Genomic DNA, 6,572 nt, shown 5'->3' on the forward strand with positions numbered 1-6,572 from the left:
TTGGAAAGTGCATGGTAATATTTCAATTTTTTCTTCCATTTAAAAAATATTAAAAAAAATAAAATTTTAATTCAAATTGAAAATTCAATCTTCCCTTCTCTTTCCCAACTCTCCTCAATCCAAACTTACTCTGATAGCTTAAAACCATTGGTCATATTGCTTCAAAATAAAACACTCAATTACCTAAGATTGGATTCACAACCTAGATAATCACACCATGACTTATAATTTTTGAAAATTGTAGCCATCAACTTTTCCACAATTTCTGCATGGAGCTGCAACAAGATTCTTGTTAGCTTTTAATATGATAAGAGGAACAGTAATCACAACCATGAAATTTAGCATCATCCTGTTCATTAAATATGAAAAAACAAAAACTAGAAAACAAAAGCTTTTTGCAGGAAATAATAGTTCACCTGATTAGTTGATTCAGCATTGTTCCTTATATTCATGTTGGCAAGTAATAATATAAGGTGCTCCCTTTGATTTGCTACATTTCCTTTCTTCATATCCCGAAACAGAAGGAGACATCAAATCAGATTATTCACCAGAAATGGCATTAAAAACATAAATAGTTGTATTCTTCATTGCTGCTAACAATAAAAATTGAAAAGTATAACTTTGGTACAAAAGAGAGATTCCAATTCACTCTGAAACATACAAGATAAATATAAAAGAAAACAACACTAGAAAAAGTTCTATATGCTTTCAACATAACTCTATGGATGCGGTACTACTGTTAGTTAGAAGCCATTAATGTTATGAGAAGTAGTAATTTAAGTGGAGTTTTTTATTTTCAATATCCCATCCTAATTCATTTATAAATTTACTAGTGAGGTAGAGGGAATTTTTGTCTCTATTTATTTTCTATAAGAAAAAATAATACTTTTAGAAACAATTGAGTAGTTACTTGAAAAAGCAAATGATTTGAAATAAAAAATGACATTGGGAGAGAAATAGTAATTTAAATTTCTAAATAAAATAAAAAGTAAAATAATTTATATAAAAATAGAAACCTAAATAATTATTAAAAAAAGTATTTCCTTTATATAATGGTATAAATTACACTACAAAACAACTACTAGTTAGCATGGGTCAATTAGTATGTTTCTATTAATTTTTATTTTTTTTTATCTTTTTCTAGTTAGTGTTGGTCATGACCGGCACTACTAATATTTTTAAGAAAAATAAAAATTACTAGCATTGGCCAAATTAATACTAATTAATAATTTTAAAAATAATTACTAAGTCTGCTAGGCCAGCATTCATTAGGGTCCACATTAGCACTGACATGGCCAACACCAAGATATTCGACTAAGCATGAAATTGAATCTTGTGTTCTACCACTCTTCACCTTCACCAATTCAAAGAATTTATTATCAGGGTCGGTTGGAGCAATGCTTATTAGCGTCGACTAATGTGGATGCCTGAGTGCAAAATTAATTTTTTTCATCACCTTCATCAATTCAAAAAGTTTCAAGTTCTTCTCACCCCACGCCCAAAAACAGTTTTTTTTTTCCTCTTCCTTGGCTTTCTTTCATTGCTCCCACTCCCAGAGGCAGATGGTGGAAGGCCTAGTCAGCAATCCCCAAACTTTAATCATTTTTTACCACCTTTTTGTGTTGCAAAGTGGCTGATGGATGGACAACAACAAGAGCAATCTCTGTTACGACTTTGGGAAGCCCAACCTTTTGAAATCGTATGCAAACTCGTTTTCCACTAGCACACAAACTCAGCCAAAATTGCGAGTTTGTTGTGATTCTACATGTCTACGAGGTTCACTTAGAAAATCCCCGAAACAACATGGAGACCTGCGTTTCTCCTTAGGTTTTCTTTTCTTCTCACTATTCACACATCTCTCTCGATCGCGGCTGCAGAACAAACCCAAAACCCGCTGGGATCTGTTCGTCAGCATCGCCGCATTAGGGCTTTTTCGCTTGCTCGTTGATCGGAGTCACATTCTCTGGTCGGCATCTCTGTTCTCCGGCTGGCACCCCCTGTTTCGGGGTTGTTCTCATCGTGTGGTGTTTCCAGGGTTCTCATCGTCCCTGGCTGCCACTCAAGCCAAGTTCATCTTAACAACTTGTGTGTCGTGTAAAATTACACATGATTAATTATTAAATTTTACTATTTTTTTTTTGTAATTTACTATTTTACTTTAATATGGGTTAAAATGTTAAATTATTAAGTTATTTATAGGTATTTTAATAAATTTTTATATTTACAAGTTTATGATTCAAGTTTTATGGGACTTCAAAGAATTTATATAAATTCTTGATTTTGACGACCTTCATATTCATGCATGAAAAATTGATACTCATGCATAAAAATCTTGTCTTATACCAAACACCACCTTGAAAACCCAAGTCTGGTGGATTAATAATAAGTGTGGCACTTAGTTATTTCTCGCCTAAAATTGTAACCAGCAAAATATCTTATCAGAGTGAAATTAGGAAATAGAAGGGAAAAGGGGAGAATATTCACTGTTACCTGAAACCCACAAACTGAGGCAATCCAATCAAATATATCATTCAATTTTTTAAGCCTCTTCATAGGCATTGTATAATCATCAATAGAAACACCAAGTCTTGCATGAGTTACTGGAATTGGAAGATTATCCATCCTACATAAAGCATTAATTGCTGCTTTGATCTATAATTTTCAAGAAAAAAAAAAAAAAAAAGACAAGCAGATTAAAAATTTAAAATATTAGGATGATTATATCATTAGCAAATGCAAAACAAACAATGCATATATCCACAGACCTCGGGAAGTTTCATGATTGCTGGTTTAACACCCACAGCATATAGTGGAAGGATGTTATAGTGTTCATATTGCCCCCTCTTCATATCAACATCCTCGGCATATCTTTTTGTCTGGCAATGAAACAACATCCTTAGTCCGTGTATGTTTAGAAGTATTTTACAAATTTTAGTCATGGTAGCCTAATCAAGCAAAACAAACCTTATCCTCCATACTTTGAGGGGCTGTCATAGTCTTCATTGCTTCATGCAATACAGTGGCAATGTGAACATTGTTAGCCATCTCCTCCCTTCAAGAGAAACACGAGAAGAATAAGACTCATAACACAATTCAAAAAACTTGCAAGCACAAGTTTAAGATCAAGCCTTACGGTCTCTGGGTAAATTCTCCATCACGGATTTTCTCTTCATAGAATTGTTGGTAGTAGTTCTGCAGCTGCCTTGCATCACTTCTTTTACCAAGTTTTTCTGTAAGCTCCCCTTCCTGCCAGGGACGGAGCCAGGATTTCAATACTGGGGGGCCGAGAATTGGAATGATCAAATGAGGCGCTACGTTTTTTTAAAAAAAAAAAAATTCCAAAGTGATACCACATAGCAGGCCGTACCAGAAGTCCAAAAGTTGAATAAAAAAATAAATTTGGGTTATTCATTTAATTATACATATGAGTTTATATTAAAAATAGGGGGTGCCATATAGTAATATATATGTATATAAAAAAAAATTAAAATTGTTGGGGGGGCCGTGGCACCCGTAGGTCCCCCCTTGGCTCCGTCCTTGCTTCCTGCAACCCGGAAATTTTAAAAAATGAAAAAGAGAAATAGGACCTTTAAAAAATTTAAGAACTGTAAGAAAATAAAATTAGCCAGTGTACTCAGGACCGTGTAACATGCAAGGCCATATAGGCACTTGCCTAGGTCCCATAATAAATTACATATTTATATTTAGTATAAAAAATTACATATCTATTGATTAATAATTTTTATCGAGAGATGTTTTCTATTTCAAATTTTAATTATATAATTGATTCAATTCATTCTTCAAAAACATATATACCAGGATATTAGAAAACATTAAAACTTGGAGATGTTAAACTTTTTTACTGATAAATAATTTAGAATATTGTTAATTTTGAAATGCCATGCTATTTAGTAAATGTCAAGAAAAAAAAAATGTTATAATTCAATTTTTAAATACCTTTTACAAAAAAATGACTTCAAAAAATTTTAACTATCTTATTCTTTTGTATCTTTCACTTTTTATTTTCATATTCATTTGAAAACTTTAAGTAATTATTAAAGTGAATAACTAACTTAAATTTGTTACGATGAATAATATCAATGCATAATTTTTTTATACTTTTAGATTTTTTTTCTTCTAATATCATTTATTTATTTATTTTATTATTATCTTTTATATTATTTTTAACTTAAATATATTTTTAGCCCTTCTATTTTTTTTTCATCCTTCTAAAATTTAGAATTATTGCTTTCAATCTCCATTATTTTGTAATATTTTTAACTACTTATTTGTTCATTAAAAAGTTAAATAATTATCTCATATGCTATCTACAATTGTTAGTGATATTATACAAATATGTGACATATCTAAAAAGTTGTATAGATTCTTAAAATATATGTTATTTGTATGTTTTAAGACCAAAATTTAACTCATCCATTTTATAAAGACTAAAAACATTTTTAAGTCATAATTTTATTACACATTATAAAATTATAGTAATATAAAAATATCAAATAAAAAATTAATTTAATTTTAAAAGGTAAAAAAATGATGAATAATTTTACAACTCAAACAATTGGAAGATTCACAAGAAAGTTAATAACTAATTTTATATTATTAAATTTCTCTATAAATTTTATCTTAGGCCTCAAGATTATTTTAACACGGCCGTGAGTGTACCTTTTCGAGTTTGGACAATAGGTAGGTCTTGAACTGACGAACACCATGCCCACTTGATGTAGGATCCATTACATGGGCCTTCTCAAACGCATAGAAACTACCTAATTAAACAAGCAAAGAAACACCAGCATTCAGTACCATATAATCATCTGCAAATATAAGTTAAAAACACCTTTGACATACTGAATTTAGATGTTGAATTCGAATTTTGTGATTACTGTCAGAGTAAAATTTCTCAAACAGAATCTAGCTTAAGTATGATACATTGCAGTAAAGGCTGGTTTGGACATATTTTGACTGATATTTATTTTGCTATATCCTTTTTCTTCGGAGTGCTGTTAAACAGACCAAATTATTAGGTTAGCTGAAAATGCCCTTAGAAAAAAGTATTTTCAGTGAGTAGTTGAAGGTTCATCTCTCTCATGGAAGACTAGATAGAAATGGTTAGATTCTGCTAAATCAGAGATTTTGAAGTCTATCTATGAGATAGTGTTGGTTTTTTGAGAAATGAAGAAGTGCCCACTGGAGTTGAATCAGTAGCGAATCAAATTCAGACAAGTGACAACTATAGCCATAATCTTTCATAAACAGAAGCTTTTATAGCATATAAATGCCAGATGCATGTTTGAAGTAAAACATATGACAACAAGTTTGACAAAGTATTATAACCACATGCTTCAAAGCTGCTGGCCCTCTTATGGTGGTCCTTCGGTTGGTGAGTTCTGATGTAAAACTAGCCATGAGTTTTATATATATATGAGGAGATGGATTGTAAGAAAAATATTATGAGAAACTTTAATAATATAATTAAAAAAAAGGTAAAATTTCCAAAGTTCGTTAGAATTTAATTGTCATATTTGTGTAAGTGTTACTATTTCTAATATGTCATATTTGGTATTTCTGTAACAATGAACCTGTATGGGAAATTATTGAACAGAGGTGGGATACCCAACTTCACAAGCCTTTGCAAACAGCTGCATATTATCTTACAAGTTTACGATTCTAGTCGAGTTTGACAACCTTAATGACAGGGGATTGTAATATGAATCCTATAAAGATACTCACAAAGATAGGCAACTCTTGGATTCTCCTTTTCAACGGCAAGGGCTGCTCTGAGAACAGGCACAAGTACAGAAAGTGAAGAAGGCACAATCTCAGTGACCAAAACACCTTCCTCGTCTCGGAAGTCGTCGAAATTTATAGTATGAGCCCTCACAAACCTCTTTGTTGGCTGCCAATCTGTTTCAAAAGGACCCTTCGTGCCACTAGTGCTGGCCATGGTCCTGCCACCACCAATGCAACAAGGTTTAAGCTTTTTCCCTCCTTCACCACCCAAAAAGAATCACAACTATTGGGATTTGAGTGAAGAGCAGGGGAAACTGAATTTTCGATTTTTTGTAGTTGGGTAGAAGAAGGAGCCAAAAAGATTGATACTTTGATTGAGAGTCATTTTTGGAATTTCGAAATTAGGATGGGAGGAGGAGGAGGAAAAGTATAATTAAAATAAAGAGGAAAAAAAAAAAAGGGAACAGAATGTGATGCAGATGCTACTTCTTTTTCTGTGAGTTCTTTCTCTTTTAAAATTCAAAATTTAAAATTTATTAATTAAAAATTAAAATTTAAAACTTAAAATCTAAACTTTAAAATCTAAAATCTAAAATCTAAAATCTAAAATCTAAAATCTAAAATTTAAAATTTAAAATTTAAAATTTAAATTTAAAATTTTAAAATTTAAAATTTAAAATTTAAAATTTAAAATTTAAAATATAAAATCTAAAATCTAAAATCTAAAATTTAAAATTTAAAATTTAAAATTCAATCTGAAGTTTAAAATTTAAAATTTAAAATTCAAAGTTTAAAGTTTAAAATTTAAAATTTAAAATTCAATCTGA

The 6,572-nt window shown here is 30.7% G+C and overlaps 1 pseudogene across 1 annotated transcript in view; it reads right to left on the reverse strand.

Moving 5' to 3' along the window:
• The window catches only part of LOC109811250 (callose synthase 7-like), a 51,893-nt pseudogene extending 45,716 nt beyond the window's left edge, over positions 1 to 6,177 (reverse strand). Inside the window, exons 1-8 of the transcript XR_014431570.1 lie at positions 5,746 to 6,177; positions 4,681 to 4,781; positions 3,134 to 3,246; positions 2,965 to 3,052; positions 2,766 to 2,876; positions 2,491 to 2,652; positions 417 to 503; positions 184 to 275 (exon numbers count right to left, since the gene is read on the reverse strand). The product of XR_014431570.1 is annotated as a callose synthase 7-like (transcript). The remainder of the gene's footprint in view (positions 1 to 183; positions 276 to 416; positions 504 to 2,490; positions 2,653 to 2,765; positions 2,877 to 2,964; positions 3,053 to 3,133; positions 3,247 to 4,680; positions 4,782 to 5,745) is intronic.
• Between the last annotated feature and the right edge of the window lie 395 nt (positions 6,178 to 6,572).

Source organism: Cajanus cajan, chromosome 2 (assembly GCF_000230855.2).
Source record: "Cajanus cajan strain Asha chromosome 2, NIPB_CcT2T_4, whole genome shotgun sequence".
NCBI classification, from domain to species: Eukaryota; Viridiplantae; Streptophyta; class Magnoliopsida; order Fabales; family Fabaceae; genus Cajanus; species Cajanus cajan.